Source organism: Triturus cristatus, chromosome 3_2 (genome assembly GCF_964204655.1).
Source record: "Triturus cristatus chromosome 3_2, aTriCri1.1, whole genome shotgun sequence".
In the NCBI taxonomy this organism is placed as follows: Eukaryota; Metazoa; Chordata; class Amphibia; order Caudata; family Salamandridae; genus Triturus; species Triturus cristatus.
The window spans coordinates 1,084,235,663-1,084,262,716 of NC_140584.1; the positions used below are offsets into that span (position 1 = coordinate 1,084,235,663).

General features: G+C 47.1%; 1 protein-coding gene across 5 annotated transcripts in view; it reads right to left on the bottom strand.

Annotated features, from left to right (window-relative positions):
• SH2B2 (SH2B adaptor protein 2) overlaps positions 1–26,409 on the bottom strand; it is a 505,642-nt gene extending 479,233 nt beyond the window's left edge. For 2 of the 5 annotated variants that reach the window (XM_085649838.1, XM_085649836.1), the window contains exon 1: positions 26,249–26,403. The gene's annotated coding sequence lies outside the window, so the exon portion shown is untranslated. Of the gene's footprint in view, positions 1–26,248 lie in introns of all 5 variants that reach the window. The other 3 variants (XM_085649839.1, XM_085649837.1, XM_085649840.1) reach the window with 3 other exon arrangements.
• Positions 26,410–27,054: the final 645 nt, after the last annotated feature.

A 27,054-nucleotide genomic window follows, 5' to 3' on the forward strand; every position in this document is an offset into this window, starting at 1 on the left:
GAGTTAAATCCATCATTCTCTTGATCACCATGCCACCCAAGTTTAGACCTGGCCATATGCAAATCAGTCTTGACCCTGTGCCTCATGGGAACAGTCTAGCCCGAACTGCCAAGCCAGGTCCTCCCTGGACCGGAAACAAGCATCCTCATCAGCCAGGATAGCTTGATTCCAGCGGCACTGTGAGCCCGGGACACACATCTGGGCATACCCGCCGCATCTTTGTGACTGGGGGTGAATGTTTGCATTGTCCAGCATTCCGTCCATCAACTGTTTCTTTTGCATATGTCGCCCTAAGTGGGAAGGGTATGCCCAGACGTTTGTCCCCATGCTCATACACCAATGGATTCAAGCTAGCCTGGCTGATGAAGAGTGATGCCCAGAAACCGGTCCCATGTTGCTTGTTTCCGGTCTGGGGAGGACCTGGCTTGGCGGTTCGGGCTGAACTGTTCCCACAAGGAACCGGGTCAAGACTGTTTTGCATATGGCTGGTTCCAAACTGTGGTGGTGAGGTGAGCAAAAGAATGATGGATTAAACCCAGATCTTTGTGACTGGGGGTGAATGTTTGCATTGTCCAACATTCAGTCCATCAACTGTTTCTTTTGCATCTGTGCTAGGTTGAAGCCTCTGGATACACCACGCACATCTTAAAATGATGAAGTTATGGGAGCTCGAATGAGCTTTTCAGAAACTGATGGTCAATCTGTAAAATGTTAGTTATCTTCTATGCTGCTTAATTATAATGCAAATATAAAGCATTTCAGACCACTCTGGCATGAGATTTTCGGCCACATACAGTTTTCCAGCTCATATCATACTGACTGCTCGGTAGCTTCTGACAAACTACAATATTGAATTATAAATACCAGAATGTACAGCAGTGTGAAAAAAAACAACAGCCCAGTTATACCTCTGCTTTGCAGGTTTAATTTAAACAAACTTATGTGAATAAACAGCAACTGGAGTCCACTTTCATGTCCCACAGTGGTACTAACAGCATTTGCAAAATAGTGCAACTCCAGAATTCTATGACATTGACCAATGTCACTACTCTAGCAACACATACGCAACAAAATTTGATGAGGGGACAGGGCGTGAAGCTCACTAAAGTGGTCTTGAAGTTGGAAGTGTCCTGCAGAAAAGTAACACTACGTTTCCGATTCATATTGCATTTCATTTTGTAGTATGTAAAGTATAACTACAGAAATACTATTTACTTACTACAAATTGCAATTCATAAAGCTACGAGTGTAAATCTGCACCTTCACTTCTCCTATCTTTTCTATGGGGAGACTCTCATGTAAGTAACATAGTAATAAATGTGCAAGGGACCACAGAGGTGGCTAAGAAAAAGAGGCATACTTACTACAAAATGTGGGGGAGAGGGTCAGGAAGCGTTCTAGTGGGGTTTAGGGAGGGATGGGAACTCACCCACAAACAAATTAAGCACAGTCCTATTCACAAATTGCATATTTAAATTTACTACAGCCAATAAGGCTTAAAACAGTCGTAAATGTACTCCCGCTCAGATTTGCAGTATATCCAGCACCACACATGCTCAAAGACTGGTACTGCAATACCCTACCATCGAAAATAATGGTTGTAGGGAATATAAATATAATCCCAAAGAAAAGACTGTTAAACTAGGTAAAATTATTTGAAGTAATTAAAAATATATATCATTGTAAAGTTAAAATGTTTTAAAAATAAAACATGCATTATCGCATCTTAAAATACTTTAATATGTTTGTTAAAAAAATTATGCACCATTAATCTTTATTAAACAATAGTTAAAGTACTTTAAATTAATTCTAAACATCACTTGTAATAATTTTAATATGTATTGTTAAAAAACAATAGGATCGGTTTACCTTAGGTGGGAATTTTATTTTCAATTTAAACTTTAGAAAATAATTCTAATGTAATATATTCAAGCACTCCATATGATAAAGTAAAGGGAAATTTTCAAGAGTTTATTGAACTTTAAAAAGTGGTAACAATATGTGTGTCAAACATTAACACAAATTAACTTTTTAAATTTTATATATAGAACAAAATAAAATGCTGCAGCACTATTAACTTAAATTTGACATATTTAATTGATTTACATTATCTTTAATTAACTTTTTTTTTAAATATTAAATAAATCGGACATACAGTAAATTGTTTATATTTCTTGATTATTAAAGTGATGTATAGAATTAATTCTTTTTTTAATCAAAGTCATATTTATTTTCAAAGTAATAAAGGCTACGTTGATCATAAAATATTTGTTTAAATATATTTACACACACATATATATATATATATATATATATATATATACACACACACACACACACATATATATATATATATATATATATACACACAATCAAAATAAGTTAATTTAATTTAACATTTGGCTTCAGTAACTGCTTTTTAGGTCTCAGCTAGCGAAGGCTGCGCTTGCGCAGTCTCGGCTAGCGAAGGCTGCGCTTGCGCAGTCTCACTCGCGAGATTTAATGTTTTAGAAGTGGGGCTTTAACCTGCCCCTCTTCTTCCCTCTTCTCCATTGGCTGGCCTCTTAAATGCTGGTCAGCCATTGGAGAAGGGCTTTGTCTCTCTCCAAAGAAGCCCCGTCTTTTTCGGATTCGGGGGCGTGTTTTTACTTTCTTTCTCTCCTCTGGAATGTAAACATTCCAGCCAATGGCAAGAGGAGAGAAAGAAAAACACGCCCCCGAATCTGAAAATGCCACTGCCTTTATCCGAGGAATTTCTGCTTGACCTCGGAGAAAGGCGGCGGTGTTCAGATGTTTCCTCTACTTCTCTACTGCTGTGGAACAGGCCTTGTTACTACTGGTGTAGCGTTACCTTCACTGGATCGACCCCGCCGATGTGCCGCTGGGGCTGCATGTATTGCGGAGGTGAGCTCGATAGTCCGGCTTCGTCTGCCAGCCAGCAGTCTCAATCTGTGCTGATGAGTGCAATCCCTACTCTTGGCAAGAGCCACTCTGTGGCGGGGCTATGCTGGGGCGGGAGCAGATATGCCTTCCCTGCCTTCTGGCACATGTCAGGGAGTGATCCCACCTCGTCGCAATGTCCGATCCAGCCGTAGGCACCCGCAAGACCCCCAAAACTTTATTCAGCACCACATGCAAACGTGGTCCTTCCTCGAGTGGTTATCCCACCTTTATTTCTTACCTCTGGCTGTGCCCAGCGGTCAGCCATGTGTGCATCACGCAGCGGGTGTGTAGGAGCCGGATGGCTCACCTACAGTGGCTAAGTGCAGCCACCGCTCTCCACTCGCACTGATTTAAGCCAGGACTTGACCACACTCAACAGAGGACATGTACAGCTGCTTTTGCTGCCTCTCAGCGAGGACAGCAAGGCACGTGCATGTCTTGGCTGCTTCAGACATTTGACTTTGTATGTGTAGAAAGTCCATTTTAACATGTGGAATTCTTGGGCCTACAGATGAGTGCAGATTTGAACGTGAAGGTGTTTCCTCTCCATACAACTAGTACTTTATTGTAAAAAGATCAAACCGTGCTCCACATGCATAAGCAAATACATACACAGATGCGGGACGTTACCCACTGTCCTATTGCATCTGTTGGAATGGGTAGGCACTCACTTGCACTAACTTCAAATATTTCAATAAAGGGGGGATCTCTAATGCCCGTTTCAAGACTTTGTTACACCAATATTGCGACTTACTTTATCTTACAATAATCTGGCACAACATAGAAATTTTACACATTAGTGCACTGTCAGACTGGCAATGTTACACATAACCAAGCAGAACCCTTGACAGCCATGCAGCACTACCTCAGTGCAAGTGCATTGAGTAAATATTAGCACCTACTTCTTTCTAAGCTTCAAATAGCTCCAATTATGGTAATTTCTGATATGTACCATTACAGATATTTTTTCCAAGGTATTAATAACAATGATTTCACATATAGTGTCGCACATAAAGTATGGATCGCCACACAAACAACGGTAATGTCACACATAACCTGCGAGTATGTGCTGCTCTCATTGCATGTGAATTGTCGTTGATGCAGTGGTGTGTGCAGCGCAAGTCGTCTTTGATGTGTTGGGTACTTGTGCGTGCCATCAGCGTTCTGCGCTGATAAGTGTGCTTTCTGTTGTTCTTGTTGGTGTCGGCTGCGAGTTTCCGCGCGAGTCTGTGCATCTCATTGGCCCTTTTAATGTTTGGCGCCCAAGCCATGTTGTTAGGTTTCGAATGGGAGGGGGAAGATTGGGTGGGAGCTCCCCCGTTGGGGGAACCTTGTGACTGGGTCTGTGTGAGGGCCTGAGTGAGGGAATGGGGGAGGGGCTCGGAAGGGGGAGGGGATGGAAGAGGGCGGGGAAAAGGAGGGAACTGAAGAGTTCTCATTGCCGTAGCGGAGGAACAGAGAAGAGAGCTTTTCGCATCACGCCTCTCGCCACCTAACGGAACACCGGGAACCCAGAACCCTTGCAGCTACCACCTGTACCACCGTCGCCATGGGAGTCGAGGGCTGCACCAAGTGCATTAAATACATGCTGTTTGTCTTCAATTTCATCTTCTGGGTTAGTTTTGTTTATTTTTCTATTTTAGGACGGTGCTTACGGCGTGTGCTTCAGCTGCTAGAACACGTTTATCCCTGTACATTTCTCACACAGTGCAGTCTACGCTCCGTGTGGGGCCCGCGGGCCGCACCCTGATAACCGAAAGCGTTCCTTCAATGTGTTGGCTAAATCTGGAACGCTTAAAGAACACCAAGTGCCCTCCCTCCCCCACCTCAACTTTATTTACTGTAGGGGGCGTTCACTCGTGGTGTGCGCTTGATCACAGAAGAGGGGTGCTGTTCTGTGACAGCCTCACTCCGTCTTTTAAAAGGGGCAGTGCATACTCGCGCCGGTCTGGACGATTAAATCGGGGGTACCGTGGAACCCCAGAACCAATTCTGGCAGCCATGGGGGTGGGGTGAGAATGTCGGTAATTGGCTCCGCAACCTTCATGCAAAGATTGGAACCAGCTGTTGAACCATTAGGCCCTTCTCCGGACCCCAGCACAACCATCACCGTTTTCTGCTGTTAAGAAAATGGCCACAGAGGATCCTGTGGCGTTCCGTCCTCTGCGGGTCTTAACGGGGATTACTAGCCAGCCCCAGTGACCGGGAAATTACGTGATTCTAGTAAACATTCCCCTGAAAAGCGCCCATCGCCTTTTAATAATTTGTTAAAACCTAAACCGCTGCGAGCCTCTCGGAAAAGATTTCCTCTTGGAGTCCCAGGGACCACCCGCATGGCGGTGGCATTAACTCGCAGCCACGGATTCCCTAGTTCCCCCCCCCCCTTCCACTCACGCATACAAGGTTAAACGCACACGCATACAGTGGCACAGAGACAGAGTGGGTCACACACAACAGCACGGTCAGTAACACACACATACAGGCACAGGGAGTGAGATTGACACCATGCAGGCACACACAGTGCAACACACTCCCTCGCAAACAGCGTGACTCACAAGAGCAGTGGTGCATACCCACACACTGGTACATGCATAAAGTAGCACACAGTCTACGATGCAGTGGCACACAGACTATGAAGCGCACACACTTGGACAGACACATAGGCTTGCACACGCCTGATTCAGATTTGGGCGTAGCAGTCTCTGCGTTTTGTAGTCTGAGAAGCATTTGACACACACAACCACCCGCCTTTAGCTCATATACACACAGAAGGCGCCAGCGCGGGGCTCCCTCTATATCTGCCTTGATGCAATCGCATTTGAGAGTGATTAAGCTATTAACATTGTAAATAACAATGCCGTTTCTTTAAATGTTTTAAAAACAAACAAAAATGTCATGAGCAATGGCAATAGCTCTAACTTTAACAATGCAGAGACCATTGCATTGTAAATGCTGGTTATAAATTTGCCTCAACACCCGGTTTCAGATGGTGGAAAACTTAAAGTCTTATTCCTAATTAGATCCAAAAGTACTAAAGTTATTCAAAAGTTTAAGAGCAAACTTACGTGTGTAACTTACTCACAAGTGCAAGTTACATTTGAGAGTAGACCCAATATTTTTATAAACACATTCTGTGGTTTCTCTCAGCCCTATCTATTTATGTTGTTTTGCTTTCTACAGATCTACAGCTATCCAGTCTTGTCTGAGTAGCTACCTCACCGACTGCCGTTTTTTTCTCTGCACACTGGATTCAGAATGAGGAAACCAAAAAAAGAAAACAGAGTAGCGTAAACTAATCACATAACATAGAACTGCAACAAATATCACCATACTAATTTTTCATTTGTCATAAATTTCCTTATGTACATCACTCGAGAAGGTTGCAAAAGTCCCAACAACCAATGTGGTGGTGATGACAAAAAGGAAGGGTGAGGACAAGCACAGAAACAAAACAAGTGTATTTGTAAAGCGTGTGTTCACACTTGGCAGTGTAACAACAAGTGTTCATTGTTACCCAGCTCAATGGTACTCATGTTAGCGACTTCAGGAGGATGACAAGTTGAGTGGAACTCACTGAGATTTGAATCTGCGGCCATGGGGTTAAATGAAGGTTTCTAAAACGGATGCATTAATTCACCGAGCCAGCAGGCGCAGCATTCAGGTAATGGTATTAGTAACCTTGCAAATGTGACATGTTGGCTCTGTATCGGACGTGGGTGGAGAGCACGTCATATTGCAAAACAGGCATAAATCGGCGCTACCTTAACTCATAACAATTAAACGTTTTTTAGAGGTATAAAAGGAGACAACAAAAATTACACTGAGCTATGAAGATCTGCACAGACCCTCTGCACCTCCATAGAAATTGATTAGAGCCAATATACTTTTTAGGTCTAGCTTGACAGTACAGCTGATCCCAGACCTCACGCGAGAAACAGAAATCACATGGCTTGATATATTCAAAGAATCATCTTGTAGTGGGAGTGACTCTTAAAGTGAGCTAGGATTGGTGCATTTCCAGCACCTCAGTCAATCCTACTGCTCTTCACAGAATTAGTAAGTGCTGATTGGCTGTTGAGTCCACATATACACTATTTGGACCATCCTCCGCCAGCTGGTAGCACCTAGTAGTTTAGGGCAGGCTGGGCATGGCTGGCGAAATACCTACGGTAAATAACTGATAGACAAGACAGTAAACTTGAGTAGGACAGTGACAGTCTGTGTGGCCCATGGACCTGGACAGCAAGGAGCAGTGCAGGCCCCAGCACTGACGACCACCAAAAGCAAGGGCTCATCTCTTGGATGTCACCCACTGACAGCTTCCAATCCACCAAATAACTCAGGCTGTAGAGCCTGCATAGTGGTGATGGGGAAATTGGTCAGGGGTACAGCTATGACCGACACACTGACACACACAGACTCTAAAGTGAGCGTTGTCTCAGTTCAGGGGTGAGTGGTATATAAGGGCAAGGTGATCCCTATACCTGTGCGACTGCAGGCTGAGCAGTGTGTTAATGTAGGGTCAGAAGTGTGCCTGTGTGAGTGCAAGGTGAGAGATGTACCTGCGGGAATGCAAGGCAATTGGTCCGTCAAGCCAGGGTGAGCAGCGAAGGGTGCGAGACTGCAGGTGAATAGTGTGAGTGCAGGGTGAGTGGTGCAACTGTAAGGATGCAAAGCAACCACTGTATGTGGATGCATGGTGAGCAGGGAGTGGGTCCAGGGCATGAGCTGGTGAAAATTGTGATGCATATTGAGCGGTATGCCTGTGTGCATGCAGGGCAAGCGGTGCAGGTGCAAGGTGAGTCGTCAGCGAGTAGTGTAACTTCTGGCTGAGTGGTGTGTGAGTGCTGGGAGAACAGAATGTGTATTCAGAGTATCGGTGTGCCCTAAGTGTAGGGTGAGAAGTGTGTGTGTGTGTGTGGGGGGGGGGGGGGGGGGGATTGTGGAGTCAGAGGCATACCTGTGTGACTGCAGGATGAGTGGTGCATGAGTCGATAGTGAGCCATCTGTCTGTCTAACTACAGGATCAGCAGTGTGCGCACATGAGCGCAGAGTGAGCAGTGTGCTCGCATGAGTGCACAGCGAGTGATATGTCCAAGTGAATGCAGAACATGCCTTTGTGCAAGTGTGCAGCACACTGGAGGCAGCAGTAGTGGCATTACAAAGTGGCTGCTAGAGTTCTTAAGAGAAATATAGTATTCCTCTTCGACATGGAAAATTTAGCATCAGGCTGCATTTCATATTAAGGGCAACGAACATGGATGACAGTTGGAGAATACAACTTTTTGAAACAACATCTGATATTAGTATTCAGCTCGAATCTAGGGGGATCTAACACAATGATTACCTTTGAGCTGGGTAACGATAAACTTCAGTTATATGTCAACAGCGTCTCCATACATATTGTTGGGAATTTGCACTCTGTACATAGTATTTGCTACGTTAACTTTAAAACAGATCTACAGATGAAGCTAAAGATGCTTCACACATATACCTTTGGTCTATAAAATTCTACACTTTATATTAAACGTATATTACAAACCATGCAATAAAAGATCAAAAACACGTGCACCTATTGTATACCATTTATTCCACTCTTCATGTGATATATTATACATCTGGAACCACACACATACATTACGTAAATTAAATTCTCAAGTCTTTGAGCCCGATTATGATGTTGGCCGTGCACCATGTGCCATGCACCACATGGTACATGGCACACAATGCACGGATGTGCACAAAGTGGTCATTTATACTGCGGCTTGTTCTGCATCCCTTTACCTGGACATGCAGCACAAGCCGCGGTATAAATGAGCACTTTCCGACAGCCACCACGGGGGTCATATCGTAATTGGGCGGTCGGACCACCAACTGCTTACCAGGCTCCTGACCGCCGCAACAGAAGAAGGCAGTCCTGCCGCCAGATATCAGGCCCTTAGTTTTCAAATTTCATGCGCTCTGCTATTCAAAACGTGCCCGTTTCACAGAGCCAATCTCTCACATTCAGTTTTTGTGTACTTATACATTTGCGAAATACCCCTTTCTTTTCTCCCGGCAGTGCCCTCTTCTGAGGCAGAACTCGCAAAACTCTGAACTTCTAATCAGTTCAACCATTAAACATCATTCATCTTTTATACCTTTCCGTGGCGTTTTCTGTTATGTTAATTATGTTGCAAATGTCCTGTCTCTAATCATTCACTTAGCAGTAACCCATTAATATTTGTGTAACTTTAAAAAAAAAAATTAACTATTAAAATGGCGTGTAAAAATTATTCTGACGAGCATGACAATATTACCTGGAAAGCACTCAAGACTAGGGCCTGTGGCCCAGGTCAGAAGCGATAATAATCAAATTCGATAAAAAAAGTGCACACCGAGGTGATTGGAACTTATTGGGTGCAATAACTATAGCCTATTCTAATTTTTGGGGGAATAACTTGCAGAATTTAGTGGTTATTGCACGACAATCGACACGTCCCGGTAAATACATGTTGCCCTGTTAAATTCCAGCAGGTTTGACATTCTGAATTGCAACTAGTGCGGTAACTTTATTGCACCAGGGAATTTTAAGGTGCAATAAAAATGGCACCATTTATGACTGAAATACCTGTGCAAACAGTTGTTTGCCCGCATCATAATTTAAAGGGTAATCCAACCCTTAGTCGAGAAGTTAAATCATATTATAAATCGACAGAGCATGAAGATGGTGAAAACGGAACTGAAATTCAAGAATTTAGAAAATATGTAACTGAAAAAGATTCGGCACAATTGTAAGACAACAGAAAACAAAAATAATTATGAAATTAATCAATACAATACAGACAGTTAGATAGGTCATTATACCTCCATTCAAACGAAATTATTGTGACGAAGATGCCAGTAAGATTTTAGCATACAATATTGAGAAAAAAAAAAAAAAGAATGTAAAGGTCGAATAACTAGCGAATAGGAAAAGAAGGCTAGTAAACAACTGAAATTGCAACATGCGCAAGGAGCATATACTTGAAATGAACAAGTATTGGCAAAGTCAATAGGTCTTATCTATGCAAGAACTATTGGCTCTTCAATTGTGTTTTAGCCAGGTTATACTTCAGCGTGGCTACTGTGTAGTGGCGTACAGGAGAGTAGCATGGAGTGTTGTAGGATGGAATGGGGGAAGTGGAGTTGAGAGGAGTAGCAGAGAGTGTTGTGTATTGGAGTGGCATAGTGTGGAGTCAGGTAGAGTAGCATATATGGGGGTAACATAGAGCAGAGTGCACTGGCAGAGTGTTGTAGAATGTAGTGGCATAGACAGCAGTGGCATTAAATTCAGTGGCGTACAAATACAGCATCGTAGAACACAGTGGCGTAAATTAGAGCGGTGCATAGTAGAGTGCAGTGGTGCAGAGTAGTGGCGTAGAGTGGTGCAGAAAGGAGTGGCATAGAGGTAGATGCAGAAGGCAATGGAACAGTAGAATTGAGTGGCATAGAGTGCAGTGACGTAAAGTGCAGGGTAGGTGGCATACAGTGCTGTGGTGCAGAGTCAAGTATAGTGCCATAGAGTGGCGCAGAGTGGCAGAGAGTGCAGTGGCAGAGGGTTGCGTAGAGAGCACAGACGTAGAGTACAGTGATGCAGAGTAGAGTGCAGTGGTGTAGAGTTCTTTGATAAGAGTGCAGTGGTTAAGAGTAGAGTGGCATAGAGTGGAGTAGCGTAGAGTGCGGTAGAGTTTCAGTTGCTTAGAGCAAAGTGAAGTGGCATAGAGTGGAGTGAAGCAAGGTAGAGTGCACTTGCGTAGAGTGTAATGATAGAGTTAAGTGGTGTAGAGTTAAGTGGCATAGCGCAGAGTATATTAGAGTGGTGTACAGTGGATTGGCATAGAGGGCAGGAGCATAGAGTTGAGTGTTACAGAGTAAAGTGCATTGGCGTAGAGAGTATTGTCCTAACGTACAGTGTTGCAGAGTCACGTAGAATACAGTGGCGTAGAGTGGAATTGTGCAGAGTAGACAGGTATGCCCTAGACTGGAGTGATATAGAGCACAGTGGAGAAGAGTGCAGTGGTTTAGAGTGGTGAAGAGTGCATTGGCAGAGTAGAGTTGTACAGGGTAGAGTAGAGGCGCAGAGTGCAGTGGCGCAGAAATGTGTAAAGTGGAGTGGCTCAGAGTAGAGTATTGATGGTGTGGTAGCACACTCATTACAGACAACACATGCTCAATTGAAATAACCGTTACATTTGCACAGACATACAGTTTTGCTAATAAAAGAATACTGTGCACAGACGAAAATGCGAGGAAATGGCATAACCTAGTGTAATGATTTGCTTTGATAATATTAAAGCATTTGTTTCGAACACACCAGCAAAAACAAAAAATGTGCTTCATTTGTATAACTTATTCTGATAGATTATGAAATACTTAGTTTGTTTAAATGTTACTGTGTGCTAGGAAAAAACGTTTTCCTACCCCCCAATGTTCAGCAAGATTCTGACATAAATCCTCTCACTTTAAAGTCAGAGGAAGAAAAGTAAAAAAGTGACCTCGCAAGACAGCGTCTGACAGTTGACCTCGGTTTTTGAATGCACAGCAAATGTGACTAGTTAAGAACAAGATTTACAGGCTTCTTTACAGAAAGCAAGTTTGTGGAAGAATATAGTAAACCCGATTTAGGCAACGGGAGTTAAGAATTGAGCCTGGGTAGTTTAAAGCAAATAAAAGGCCAGCAAATAAAAAGTCAGAAAATGTGAGTTACAAACCACAAAGCCAATAGTAATCAACGGTTGTAATGCATTCCAAGGTCAACTTTCTGAAAGTCCCCGGGACGCATTCAGCAAACCAGACAGTGTCTGGGAGGCTGTGCCATAACAAAAATTTTAAAAAGCATTTGCAATGCAATAGGTCTCGCATTTGCGAGAGTTTAAGCTATTAGCATTGCAAATGACAATGCCTATTATCTATGTAAATAAAAGGCAATGACATTTACAATGCCAATAGCTCAAACTTGCGTAAATGCGAGACCTATTGCATTGCAAATGCTTGTTTCCTGACGCTACCCGACTGCTCCTCACACAACAAGCACACAGACTTCTGAGCACAACTTGAAGTGGTGAGGCCCCAAAGAGATCACACGCGACCCCAGCTGTGCTGTCAGGCAGTGAAATCGCCTATGCAAACAACGGGTAATAGAAAAATTGAATTTTGATGACACTGCCACTGAAGGCCTCTTTTTAGACGAGTGTGACTCTGTTCCCTGAATGAACTCAGCTGCCTGCTTGCGAAAGCCTGTAACCTTTCCGTAGTGCCAATAATTGGTTGGTATCTGGATTGAACCAAAGCTTGGTGAGAGTAAGATGGTCAGCATCTCTATTATACGGTAAAATAGAGAGAGTGGCAGTGTTTGCAGTTGCAGATCAGCAGTTTATTAAGGCATGTTTTAATTCTGGGGGTTCTGGCAGATTGGGCAGCTTTTCGGTCATGTTGATGTCTTCAAGATTGCTGTGACTGATTGTTCATAGGCTGATATTGTGAAGTCGGATCCTTCATTTTGCCTGAATGCACTTCACGTAGAGAAACGGGTTTCATTCAGAAGGTGCCATGGTAATTGTATTGTGCCCTTACTTCCCTTGGACTCAGGGTCATGAAGGCAGCAGAAAGAATGTAAAGTAAGCAGAGCTTTCAGAACCAGCTTAATTCTCTTTGTTTTCCACTCCTTGCCCTCTCCCTATTATCTCAGCAACTAGAAAGGGTCTGTAAACCTAAGAGTAGGGATAAAAGGCTAGCACTGTGATGTAATTATGGGTCAAAGGGTGCATGATGTCACTTCCACTACTCCGGCATTTTGAGTATTCCATGGTTAATCCACATGCAAGTTAAACTTTTACCGAGCTGTTCAGAGGAAAAACACACACACACCTAAGAGCTGCAGAGTGCGTGCTGTCGAAGAGGAAAACGAGGGAATCGATAACATGGTGGCTTGTCAACGTCAGCTGGCTTTGTGATCAGAGACTATCCATCCAGCGACTGACGCTTCGCATCTCGTAACTTTCTGATGCTTTGTCAACATATGCATGTCTAATTAAGTTTAAGTTTCGCATAAATATCACGGATGGCGTTTCGGCAATTGGTTTCGGATTCTAAATGTAAGAGAGTAACCTATTTGTAAGATTCTTCCATTTGAGCAGAGCATGCTGGACCGGAAGAGCGCGTAAATCACGGGTATCACATTAAATGAAAGTAGTGACAGTGTTTTTTGGAACACATATTCGAAGGATTAATTGAACATGAAAAGTGATATTTAACCTGGGAAGTAATTATGGGAAAAGCAGTGTGCCTCGTGTGTAGATAGGGAGACTGTACATAGCCACCAGGCCATTCCTGATGGAAAAGGGTAGATTGTTAGTAAACTAAACTAGCTCCTTGTCGTGCAACGTAGGAAAAAGTATATAGCACTGCCCAAATATAACAAATAATGGGGATATAAAATGCCACTGCAGCGCAGGCGAGACCTAAAAAGCAATGCGGGGAAATGAAAGGGAAACCTTTGGGTGCACCATCTGCCAGCGCCACTTAGAGATCTTCCGCGGGTTCTCCTAATTCGTCAGGCTTTGGCAGCCAGAGCCTAATCCCTTCCCATCATTAGAGTCAGGGACCAGAGGAGCCGCTCGCAGAAGTCACGGGTTGCCCCCGCTGCTCTTTAAACCTATAAAGGCAGCGGATGGAGACTTATGAAGTCGCGAACGCCTTTTGACACCCACCATGCGACGATTAGCCAGCCGTGGCTCGCATGACTCCGCGGCTGGCCTCAGAGGCGTCCACTGGACCAGCCCACGAACACTTGCCAAGTGCCGCTCCGCTCTGAAACAGCATGCATTATTCAGCTGCCTTAAGACTGCCGCTGCCCGCGTCCCAAGCAGTGGGACATCAGCAGGGCAGCATTTTAGTGGCCGCCCGTCGGAGCCTTCCCCCTTGCTGCCTCGCGCGCGAGGCCTACGCCCACTAGGGTTATGACCCCCCTATCGTGTGGAGCTGGAGGCGGGCCATTGGGGGCGGGGGGCGCGGCTTGCCCCCCTACTTAGGAGGCCCTCTCGCCCAGTTCCTCCTCTGTCTCCTGCGCGCCGCTCCAGCCTGGACACGCGTTTTCTTCGGTACGCTGATCGCCCCCCCCCCCCCCCCAGCGTCGTCGTGCCTTCCGGGATATCATCTACGCCGGTGAGTCTTGCTAACCTCTCCCACCCCTGTCCCTGGGCATGACCAGGTGGACGGGGCCCTGTGGCCCGGATGGCCATGGGTGTGGGGGGCGCAAGCAGTGGCCCGTGTCCCTGTGGGGCAATGCGGGTGTTGCTGGGGTGGGTTAGGTGTCACGGCGCGATTGCGGGGTGGCAGGGCGAGTGGAGGGCCAGTATGGTACCGGGCGTATGCAGAAGGTTGCGAGTTGTAGCGGCCAGGCCCGGACACGTGGCCCCGGTGTCGTCGTGCGTGTCACACCACCCGGCAACGGTGAGTGTGCTTCCTCCCTCCGCCCCCGGCCCTGCCCCTTGTCATGAGCGGGACAATATGGCGGGAAAGCAAGATTGTATCGCGGCGCGTTTTCGAACGCTCCCAGGTCGCAGGGTGGCCAAGAAGGAGGGATGGGCTCGCAGGAACGGCTTTATAATTACGGCAGCGCTACCAGACTGGCCCTAGATTAGCGTGGGGTGTGAGCGGCAAGGGCCGTATTCGTGGCGCCGCGGCACCGTGCGGCTTCCGGCCTCAGCAATGTGCCCAACTTACCACCCGCGGGGCTGTAGCTCGTTGGTAGAGCGCTTGCCTTAGGCCTCGGGTTCGTCCCCCGGTATTCCTGCTTCGTGCATAGTGCTGCCGACCTCCGAGCGGGGGACCAGGGAGAGAGAGAGAGGTATCGTTTGAGCAGAGTTTAGGCGTCCGTGTGCGACGCGGTTGGCGCCCAGACGTGGCCGAGTCGATGGCCCCGCAACATAGGCGAAATTTCATTATCTAAGAGCATTACCAAAATTCCAGCAGGGTTGGTTCTGGTAGCGTGGACCACTAAGGACAGTTGACTGGGCGCATGTAGTAGCAGGGTTCGAGACCTACCTTCCCAATTTTAAACGTAGTGCGCACCCGGTATACTAACTTGCGAGTTAAGCGAATGTGGGGAGCGGGCGGCTCACTGGCGGAGGCGTGGCAGAATTGTAGGGCCAAACGACGCGGTGGGGAGGTAGGAGGAGAGTAAACGGATCTCGCAGGGCCTCGGTTTCGAGAACGGGACAGGTAACGCGTTCATCCAACTAACAGCACCTGATTGCAGTAGTGCATTATTTCGCCAAAATCGGGTCTTGGCCCCGGGTTCGGCTCTCGCGTCCCCAGTCCTATGCTTCCGGCTTGAAGGTTCGGAGCCACTTAGGCGCAGCGGGCAGAGTGGCTAACGCCAGAGCGCGGGGCTCACGGTTCGATCCCCGGTGCCGGGTCCGCTCAGAAGCATGTGACTCTGGGCAATAGCTCACTTAATCTCCCCGATGGCCCCCAGCGCTTTTGAAACCTATGGGGCAATATTTTGATGTGGACCCGTTCATCTGACACGCGTTGGTATGGACCCAGTCGGCTACTGGGGGCCCCTTGTGGCTCGTGTGGCTCGTAGGGTGCGTAAGTAAAAGCACCAAATCATTTCGCTCATTTGGTAGGCGTGGGGAGGGTGCGTAAACTTCCCAGATTCAAACACCCCATCCTCGGAGCAGGGGAAGCGATAGGTCAGCAAACACTAAAGTGCACGCCTTCAGCATGCGCGGGAACCCGTAGTGCCCGGATGCTGTAGCGGGCCGCCGACGCCCCTGGACACAGCATGTGCGCGTCATAGGTATCTCCACCGACCCCCGCAGCTTTCAAGTTTTCGCCCGTAGAATCCTGAAAGGCAGGGCGGACATAGCCTACATCAGGTAGGAGACATTGCGGGGGAGGGAGGGGCTGCGGGGCCAGGTCTAGGTACTACGATCCGGTCGGCACCCCCCCCTCCCCCAACACTAGCAGTCGCGCCCCCCCGCCCGGCAGCGCCCCGACTGGGGGGGGGCGAGACGCGCGCGAGTAAGGACTGCTGCCTCGCGCTGGCCTGGATGTCGTGCACGGGGGGGGTTCGCTCCATCCAGAGGTCGGTATGGAGCGCCCGGCGCGCACAGCGGGGGAGGGGGTAGCGGCATAACGCATCCCGGCATTTGCAGTGGGGGACGCCAAAAAAAAAAAAAAAAAAAAATCATGGCGTGGTAGCACACTGTCATTAACAAAAGGCGCATTTTCCCGTTACATTGGCACTTAATCTGCACAGCTATACAGGTTTAATGATAAAACTATATAGTGCACCAACAAGGTGTGTACATTGGGTTTCAGTGAATAGTTTGTTCTTGAGGCTCTCATAGGACATGGGTTCGAGTCCCGTGAACGCTGTCGAAGTGTCATAGAGCGGCAATCTTCAACCCCCTTATTGTGTTGTCTGGTCCAAGGCGCTAGGCCTGGGTTCACTCCTCCCTGTCGGAATTGTTTCCTAGTAGGGGGCTGGTCATCTAGTGTCTCATGCGGTGCAGTCCGGTAAGGCAAGCCAACATGTTGGCACTGCAGGTTACAGACTCAGGTGACCCCAGGGGCGGGTTAAGCACATGTAGGACTGTCCCCGCCCTGGAGGTTGCCGCCGGACCTGACGCGGTGGGCGGGTTAGGTACGGATGTTTTTTGGCCAGGTACCCTGCGAGGGGATTTCTAGCGATGCACAGGGCAAGCCGGCGCACTGGGTGCCTGCAAGGGGGTTAGGGTTAACTACTTCATCACTTTCCCAGGGCTGGAGGCCTATTCACTGTAACTGCCAAGCTGCTGTGTGTACGCTAGATGCTTGCCATTGTACTAATCACCGTTCCTTTTCCCAATTGCAGATCGGTGAGGGAGCGCCCGCGAGTATAGGGCTAGGACCGGAGGCGAAGGCGCTAAGGGACGCACATAGCTGTACTGTCGGAGCATCGCCATGGAGAATATCGGGACACCGGGTCCACTGTTCTCCCAAGAAACGTCGGTCGAGGAGACGCAGTCGAGCGCACCACAGGAAGGGGTTTGGGCGGACTTTATGGCGTTCGCCCGAGAGAAGGGCACGGCGTGGGCCCAAGGTTTTCTGGAGGGCCGCAGGGTGGAGGATTCGGGCGTTGTCGTAACTCCCCCCCCCTCCGAGGGCGCCCCTGGCCTATCCGGGTCTGAGCCCTGGAGGTCCACCCGGGTGCGCAAGCCCACATCAAAAGACATGCCGGAGGCCCAGCCGGCCAGGAAACGGCAGGCGACCGCAACACGCTCCGGCCTCCCGGCGGTCGCAACAACACCGGTACACGATTCTGCCACAGGACTAACTGACTTGGCCCAGATGGGTAAAGCCATGGACCAGATGCTTGGCCTCATGTCTGTTTTTCAGAGCCGCCTCGATGCGCTGGCCGCACCACCACAGGTGCCCCCAGCCCCGGCCCCCGCACCTGCCCAGGCGCCCGTCCTACAAGTCTGGGCTGGGCAGAGCACAACCGTTGAACGACGCAATGGTGAGCTGGGGGGAGCGTTGGGGTTGTCAACACCAGGGGAGGCTGGCCCTTCCACAAGCATGGCGGCAAGCACCCCCCCGGCGGGGCTAGGTCCCCGGCGGCGGTAGAGCGGTCCCGTAGGAGGCTTAATAGGTCCATGCAGAAATTCATGGAGCGCAGGGGCATGGGCTTCATCAGACATGCTTTGATCCAAGAGAAGGTTGAAGGGTATTATGAGGCTGACGGGGTGCACCTGTCCAGGGTAGGGATGGACATGTTCCTGCTTGACGTACAAGAGGCGTTGGCTAGCAAGGGACATCAGTAACGCTCGTTAGGAGAGGGGGGCTCTGGCAGCGACGGTAGCCTCCCCAGAGCTGTGGCGGAGTTACAGGGCGATCTGGATGCAGACTGGTACAGTAAGGGTACCTCTGCGACAGGCGGTACAGTAAGGGTACCCCTGTCCGGCACAGTAAGGGTGCCCGAGCCAAGGTCCAGGAGCCGAAGGGGGTTCTGGGAAGACCGCGACGGCGCCCCGTTAGTCCTTCGGGCGGTTGGGGGGCCTGACCAACCGGGGGTGTGCCACAACACGCTCCGCCCCTGTCGGAAGGGGCGGGAGTAGGAGGCAGATCACGTGACCCAGTGGATGATCTGTAAATAATTATGTGCCACACTGCCGGGCATCGACCCACCGTGTGTGCTGGCTCACCAGGCGGGCGGAGCAGCAAGGGGCTGCCTGCCCTGGATCGCCCGTAAGATAACCCAATTTTATTATCATACTGTGTTGTATGAAATAAACCTGCAGCAGTTCTTCACCCACAAATAAAGTGTCAGTGTAATCTTTGGGTGATGTCTGTGTATGCGTGTTGACTGAAGCGGATGACGGTGTGGTCACTATGCATATGCATCTTTCGGTATCGGTGCGGCGCATACGTTTTTTTCTTTGTTATTCTAGGCTTCAAAACGCTAACACTAGGGGGCACCAGAGACCTGGGCTGCAGCAGGGAAATACACCAGTAACCGGTTGCTGCAGAAGTGAACTCATAACTTATGCGAGGGAAAGGCACTCAGAAAAAAACAGCGTGAGGTAGTAACGACGGGTTCAGTGGTAACAAGGACACAAGGAGAAAGAGTATCCACAAGAGTATGTGCTTTTAATCTTATTCGTTCATGGTTTTAAATCACACGCTTTTAACTAGACTGTTTTTAAAGCAGCGTGGAAACACTCTGTTATCACCACGAGTTAGCGCGTTTTAAAGGAACTGTCTTATTTTTATATACGTGTTGAATTCTCTCACTGTTGTTCACCTGCCTTAGCGCTGCTGCTCCGCCCGCCCCAGTCCATCACGGCGTGTGCCGATTGTGTGGAGGGCGCGGCCGGGCAGGCAGACGCATTTCCTGGGAGGGAGGAGGGGAGGAGTTAACCTGACCCCTCTATTTAAATTCATGTGCAGGCGACCACGCAGCGGATGCGCGCAGCGGATGCGCGCAGCGGACGCGCCGCTGGCGCGCCAAAGGCAAGCCTGTCTGCGCCGGTCCGGGCCCAGGGGCCAGGTCCCCTGACCCCAAAACTCCCAGGGATAAGATTATATACACCAGAAGGGAGTTACTCATTATCTAAACCACTGAATTCTACATATAAACATAGGCTAAGTGTAGACACAAACACATTGAAGTGCTGGCACTGCCAAACCAATTTCAGGTCAGAAACCCAGATCAGTAAGAACCAAATGTTGCGTTTGGCTCTGCTCAATTGCAGATCGTTAGCCAAACACAAATATGAAATTAAGGATCTGCTTGATGAACAAATACTAGACGCCCTATTCCTGACAGAAACATGGCTTAATGAGAGTTCCACCCCAGATGTTTTGGATGCCATTAATGAGGATTACAGGATGATGAGGCAGGACCGTCTGGGGCGAACTGGAGGAGGTATAGCCATAATCCATAAAGTCACTATGACATGTGACGTCAAACAAGTTGATATAGATGATTGTGAAGCTTTCTCATAGACTCTATCAACCATAGAGGGCACCACATTAGCCGGATTTCTAATATACAGACCGCCGGGCCCAGCTACTAAATTTATATCAAGTTTGGTGGACACAATAGTGCAACCAGCCCTTAGACACAACTTTATGGTGCTTGGTGACTTAAATATTCATTTTGATAATAAGCAGGACGATGAAATAAATCTCCTATGTAAAGACCTACTGACATTAAATCTAGCCCAAGGGGTCAGAACACATACACATCAAAAGGGGCACATATTAGACCCAATCTTCACTAACTGTGAAGATGTAACGGTTGGACTTCCATGTCCTATTCCGTGGTCAGACCACTACCTAGTTCCTTTCTCCATACCCTTACACAGGAAAATACCGAAACAGCCTAATCAGAAAATAACTACAAGGAACTGGAACAAATTTAATTCCACCTCCTTTTCTCAGGCATCAATACACAGGTAACCCAGATTGGACAATGACACGAATCGTGCAAATGACCAACTAGACTCATGGATCTCCGAGACACTTAATGAAATAGCACCATGGAGCACAAGGATCCCTAAAAGGATGGGTGCTACCGCACCATGGTTTAATAAAGAATTGGCTGTAGCCAAAAAGAAATGTAAAAAGCTGGAACGAATATGGAGGAAGAATTACTGCAATAAGGCTAGAGAAGAGTATAAATACGAACTTAAACAATATAACTCACAAATCACGAAAACCAGAGGTACATACTATACAGAGACAATTAATGGAGCCAAGAATGCTCCTAAAGAATTATTCACAATATTGCAGTCGCTGAAAACACAGAAGGAGCTGGATGAGGATCCTACCTCCAGGGAGAACTGCAACAAAATTGCAGAGTTCTTTGCCACTAAGGTCAAGAACATCTATGACACTTTCCCTATAGAGGCCAGATTAGGTACCAGCACTATTGACTCTGATAAGGAATTCTACGCAGGAGGAACGTTTGACGAATTAACCATACACAGTCTAGCTGTACTCAATGATATAGCTAGAGGAATAAAATCCGGCCCCCCCCTTGATGCTGCTAGACCGGATATAATTATGGAAGGAGCCAACCCTATCATGCCACGTATCTTAGACATTATCTCTCGCTCCTTCCAAGAAGGTCTGGTCCCCGCTAAATGGAAACAGGCTATTGTTAAACCTCTGAAAAAGAATCCCCGTATTAAACATACTGTACTTGAAAACCTACGCCCAATCTCTCTACTGCCTTTTGTAGCAAAGATTGCGGAGAAAATAACTAATAAACAATTAACTGATCATATAAATAAATACGATCTATTACATCCTTCACAATCAGGTTTCAGAAGTGCTCACTCAACTGAGTCAGCATTACTCTACGCCACGGAAACCTTGAGGAAAAATGCCGATGAAGGGGATACTGCTGCACTGAGCCTTCTTGATCTCAGTGCAGCTTTCGACACTGTATCCCATCAGCTGCTCCTACAAAGACTGGAAGCATGCGGTATCAGGAATAAGGCTTTGCGCTGCTTGAAGTCTTTCCTCTCTGATCGTAGTTTTAGAGTGGCTCAGGAACCTTACCTATCAAAGAGCATGTCTCTTGAGCAGGGAGTCCCGCAGGGTTCTATACTAAGCCCTACCCTCTTTAACCTATATGTAAGTCCTTTGGCTGAGCAAGTGGAACAACACAATGTGTCAATTGTCTCATATGCTGACGACACACAGCTAATTGTCCTACTGTCACAAAGGGAGGAACAAGCAGCCACTCGCTTCTGCAATTGCCTATCAGAGGTTGCGAACTGGATGTCAAACCACTGCCTCAAACTAAACGGGATCAAAACGGAGGTAATGGTTGTGGGTAAATCACCAACCATTTGGTCATCCGCTTGGTGACCAGTCTCCTTAGGCCAACTACCCAACCCTAAAACTGAAGTAAAAAATTTAGGAATTCATTTTGACTCCGATTTGAGCTTCATCAACCAGATACATAGGGTTGAGGGCAGATGCTATGGAGCTATTAAAGTCTTGAGGAAAATTCTTAATCTCCTGCCTTCTAGTGCCAGAAAAACCATTGTCCATGCGACAATAACCTCACAACTGGACTATGGCAATGTTCTATATCTTGGAACCACGAAGGGGGGACTAGCCAAACTACAGAGGGTACAGAATGATGCTGCTCGACTAGTACTTGGCCTACCCAGAAGAGCAAACTCAGAGAATGCCCTGAAAAAACTTCACTGGCTGCCAGTAGGAAAGAGGGTCATATTTAAGGCTTTGTGCTATGGACATCGCATCCTCACAAAATCCGGCCCTAAATATCTTCACTCCCTCCTGATGGAATACAAACCTGATCGAACTTTGCAATCCTCGGATAAGGCCTAGGTTAAAATACCCAGGATATACAAAGCCAGACTGGGAGCCCGCTCCTTCAGGTATCAAGCCGCAAAGACCTGGAATACTCTACCAATAACCCTAAGAACGGAGACTTCCAAAATACATTTCCGCAAACAACTAAAAACATGGCTTTACGGCAAAACTGAACTATTATAGATTCATAACTAGCGCTTTTCCCTCTTGCAACTCTCTCTCTCTCCTGTGTCATAGCGCGGGGACACACCGTTTGTGGTGTAACCAAGCGCTTTATAATTGTATTAAACTAAACTAAACCCTGAGAATGGTACCACAAAACACAAGAACTTCTAGAAATGTTCCCCTTTTGTGACACGCGTGCTGCAGAAGGCAAATAAGAGCACAAATGCAGGTTTTTGTATGGGAAATGTTGCAGATGCTTGAGTGGGTGACTGCATGCTCCCAAGGTCGGAGGCTGGTTCATCTGCACATCCCGTTGCTTTGGTCATCGCTTTTTAGGGACTGTGGTGGTCAGAGGGACCCTAAAATTGCGGATGCTTAGAGGCATAGCCGAAGCACGTGAGCATGAATAAAACGAGCCAGCACACGGTTTCCTGGTCTGCGTTGGGGTTTTAATGAAGACAGGAGTTGCCCACCGCCCCCGTCGCTGCATGTCACCGCACTCCATTAGTGCATGCCAGGGGACCCTCTCTGTTCCTCGCCGTTCCACTGCACTATGTAAATGGGGGCATTTCAAGGAAACGCTGGCATGATGAGGCAGCTGACATGTGTTTGCCCACCCTCTCTCATCCTCAAGCAGGAGGCAGAGCCGCCAAGGCCGAGAGCGCTCGGTGCGGGGGATGACGCAGAAGCAGCAGCTCCCCCAAAACGAGTTTCAGGACAAAGATGGCAGCCACCTAGACCCGGACCAGGAGGACTGGCCGTCGGGAGGCAGTATGCAGGGTATTCTGCCTGATGCGTCAAGGCCAAAACACCAGGCTGAACAGGGCGCCTGCGGGCCCTCCACTCAAAGCCTTGTGCGTTCTCTGCCGCTGAGGGGAAAGCAGATGAAAGTGCGGACCACGCGTCTTCGTCAGGAGGGAGGCATGTTGTCACGGGCTATGGGGGCCTGCTGTCTGACCATGCCCGGTTCCAAATCCCTCTCGGTGCTCGTTGGATGGGTTTAACCACTCTGCATCCGCAGCCACCTGTACCCGTCCCCGCCTAAGGTGGGGGTCGGGCGCCAGTAGACCCTGAAAAGCACGAGCAAGTCTAAGCAAAATATCCAGTCAGGGTGGGCGGGGCCTAATGGAGACAAAGCGGACACCAACGAATGCCGAGAATGCTTGCTGAAAAGCCCAAGCAAGTCTAGCAAAATATGCAGTCAGGGTGGGCGGGGGCTAATGGAGACAGGGCAGACACCAACCCCGCTTCCAGAGAAGCTGGGCACAAAAGCAACGACAATAGATCTCGCCAAGGCGAAGCAGCACATGCGAAACCTAATGAATGGACTGGAAACACCCAAGAAAACAAAAGAAACAAAACTGAACAAATGGACAGGGAAAAACAGCAAGGCGAGTCATAAGCGAAGGAGCTACTAACCAACTGCATTAAAAACCACAGATGGCATGCTACCAAATAAAGTACACGCTTTCAGATTTGGAAAGGAGTCACTGATTGATAAAGCCAAATTTATGATGGTTCCTCATTGGCGGGATAACAAATGCAGCGTTGCAGGACATTATACAGGGAACACCCAGACAAAATAAAAAAGTATTACGTTAGTCATTCTGGTTCCAGACGCCAAAAGGTGCTCAATAATTTAATTAGCAGCAGCAGAACAGTATGCAAAGGCCGTGATTTGGGAAGCCTATTTAGAAAAGGCTTGGATCACAGAAAATAGACTAACATCAGAAAAATAAAATATGGAGGAGAAAAACATGAATGTCGCCTCTCTTTGCTACTTTTTAAATTGTTCTCAATGGATTGGCAAAACATCAAAGGCAATCCATATTTCATAGAAATACAAAAGGTCAACGCACATAAGATTCTTTTTGCGGATAATGTGTATATAAGATTCAGAAACTATGTAGAGCAGGCATACATTTTGTGGCTATTCAGTCTACAAAAATTAAAGGGTCAATATCAAATAACAATTTTACACAACTTCACAAAAGGTGCAAACCTCCAAATGAAAATCTGATTTACATAGATGAGTATATAAAATAACGATACTTTACATTTTAGAGAAAACTATTAAAAATACTATATCTGGATTTTACACCAGTGCAAGAATACATACATAAACTATGTTCCAATCGGAATTATGTGGGAAATGTTATTTAAAACGTTTTTATTCAGTGTATATAATAAGTCTCTTAGGTTAAGCAAAAAGGTGTCTATATAATTTGAACATATAATAACATTTGCCTGGACATAAATTAAAGTACAAAGAGGTAACAGAGGACAAATCTTTCTTAAATGTTAAGAGCACTAAAACCATAAAGACCAGATCATTCAATGAGTAAGTGTGGCTAACACCAGGAAAACCACAGTGTCTTAAATGCTAAAACAAGATTTGCTTTCCTCCTGCATGCTGGTGATCTGTGGTAAACCACCTATTTGTGAAACGTTTGAAATGATAATAAAGTATACCAAGTGAAAAGGGGCAAAAACTCATTCAACCATCTAAAATAGTACCGTCTTCCAGACAATTATCGAACTTCATTTAAGGCTAATCCAAGTTACACGCATCAATGCTCCATATATAAAATCATTACGGGCGATTAAGCTGAATGGGGTTTGGGAAATAAGTTCTACTTTCTACAGCTAGCCAAACTGTAACTAATAAATTCCCTGCGGGCCTAGATTTAGAACCTAACACAGAAACTAGTGATTAGAGATTGCGTAATTTAATCCAAGTATATTATAACAAACAGAAATATGCGAGACAAATATGTCTAATCAGTTCGCAGCATGGTTGCCGCTCAGTTCGCTGCAATTACATGCTAACAATAACACCTTGACCTAACAGGCAACAAACACTGTCCAGCAGAACCCCAAACTCGTCATTTCTAACAGCGCCCTTAAGATCGCCCCAACAACCCCCAAATGGCATGTCTATTGTCCCGTGCACACTAACTTCTAGCATAGCCTATTACACATTTCAAGGATTCCCAGCAACCACACTGCAACCACACTGCCCACACACTTCCGTCTAACTCTGTGACCACATTGCCAGCTACTCTCAAAACACCAACATTTCGTGCCCACCCTCCCTGAGCATTCGCAGTACCCACATTTCTCGAATCCTCGTATCTTCTAAGTCCGGAAGCTTGTGCATCTGTTATTCTGGCTGTACGGAAACCTGAGTAACACACACACACTTCCATAATTTCCTTCTCAAACGCTATCCATAAATCCTACACCCACGCTCCCAGCATTTCCATGAGGCTACACTTACTTTCCACAACAGTGCCCCCACTTTTAGAAATATTTATGCTCACTCTTCCAGCCTGTTCTGCAACCATGTCCATGTATCCTTTGTGGCCATACATCCGCTTTCTAATTACTTCGAACAGAACCAACACAACCAGCATCTTTTGCACCCAGGCCAAGCAGTGCTCACCCCAAGCATTCCAAGCCCCACACTCCAGCCCGGCCCGCCCAGCCCCCGCGCTCCACCAACTGCCCTGTTCCCACAAGATCATCTACCTCAAAAGCCCAAAGCGCTTAGGGCCACGCTTCCATCTGTCAGTTTGCTCACAATTCCTGCAGACCCCGCGTTCACATTTACAGCATCATGCAAGTCCGTTATGTACCGATTCTCACTGAATCCTACAAACCATTTTCTTGGAATCCACACTATTCGCAATCCGTGCACCATTCCAGCATGCCTACATCACCATTTTGTGCATCCACTATAATCACACTTTCCAAAGCATCTGTAACCACACCTCATCCACCCTCTATTGATAGTTGCCCCATCTCTCCACACCCATACTTTATGCGTCCTACAGTTTTCTCTTTACCCACACTACTTCACACACTTAAAAATACCTTACTGACCCTATTATAGTTAGACCCTGAACCTGCTTTTAAATGAATGCAGGCATATTCGGAGCAGTCAGATTTTATACAATTGCACTGATTGTATTCCTTCTGTTGAAGTTGCAGTAACGTATAACATTCAACAGCCCTGCACGACTCATTAAATTGCAATGAACATACACTTATAAAAATTAGGCCCTAGTTCCAACAGCGCCCTTTTCGCTTCTCGATGATATTCAGCGGTCTTGATATAAAGCGCCCCTCCCCCAAGTCTAGACAACATGCACTCTCGGTCACTACATTGGCACATCACTAATCTCTTCACGATCCTTTCGCTCTATTCTATACAAAGCATCCTTCCCTAAGTCTGCACATCGTTAAAAATGACCACCTGTCCGCTACTCACGCGGATCGTCCAAGAATTCAGTCTGTTCAGGGTCCGTTATTCATCTTTTGTACGGATGACATTTGTCCGTAATTTCAGTACTTCCGGTTCGCACGGGAGCCAATCCCACGGCTGAACATATTATGGGGGTCGCCTGGTAGAGGGAGGGACTTCTGATGTGTAAGGTTACCCAGGATTGCAGTATTGGGGGCAACTCAGCCAATCCTAGCGCACTACATAGAATTACGAGTTGTTCATTCGCTGTGGAGTCCGCACGTGCCTCTTCAGTGTGTAAACACTGTCCCATCTGTCATCAGGTAGCTGGCGGCCGCCTTGTGGCTTGGAACATTCAGTCAGTCAGACTGTGGGTGGCGAATGACCTGCGGTAAGTCGTTCAGGAACTAGCCAGTGAACTTGGATTGGCCGGGATAGTCTGTATCGGTCTGGGCATTCCCTGCTGATGCCGCTGATTACGAATATCAGGGAAAGTTGAGGCTAAGAGGATGGTGCGGAAATTTGTAGAGTGGCTAACTCGGGATCCAGGACACGCCTTAGTGGCTGCTTCAGTGTTGAACCCATTGATGACAGTCAGCCAGACCAGGTCTGTGACCTGACGCAGTCGAAATCGGCAGCACTGCCGGGTATTTAACATCCAATGAAACTGAGTTTTCCATTTATTACGGGAGAGCCGAGCTAAGTGCCTGCCCTCTGACCTGGCTCTTAAATACCGTACACGAGCCGAGCTCAGAAAATAGTTCTCATGTAAATAATACAAAAAAACATGTATAAATCTGAAAGTATTTCTTTAACATGCAGAGGATTTCTAC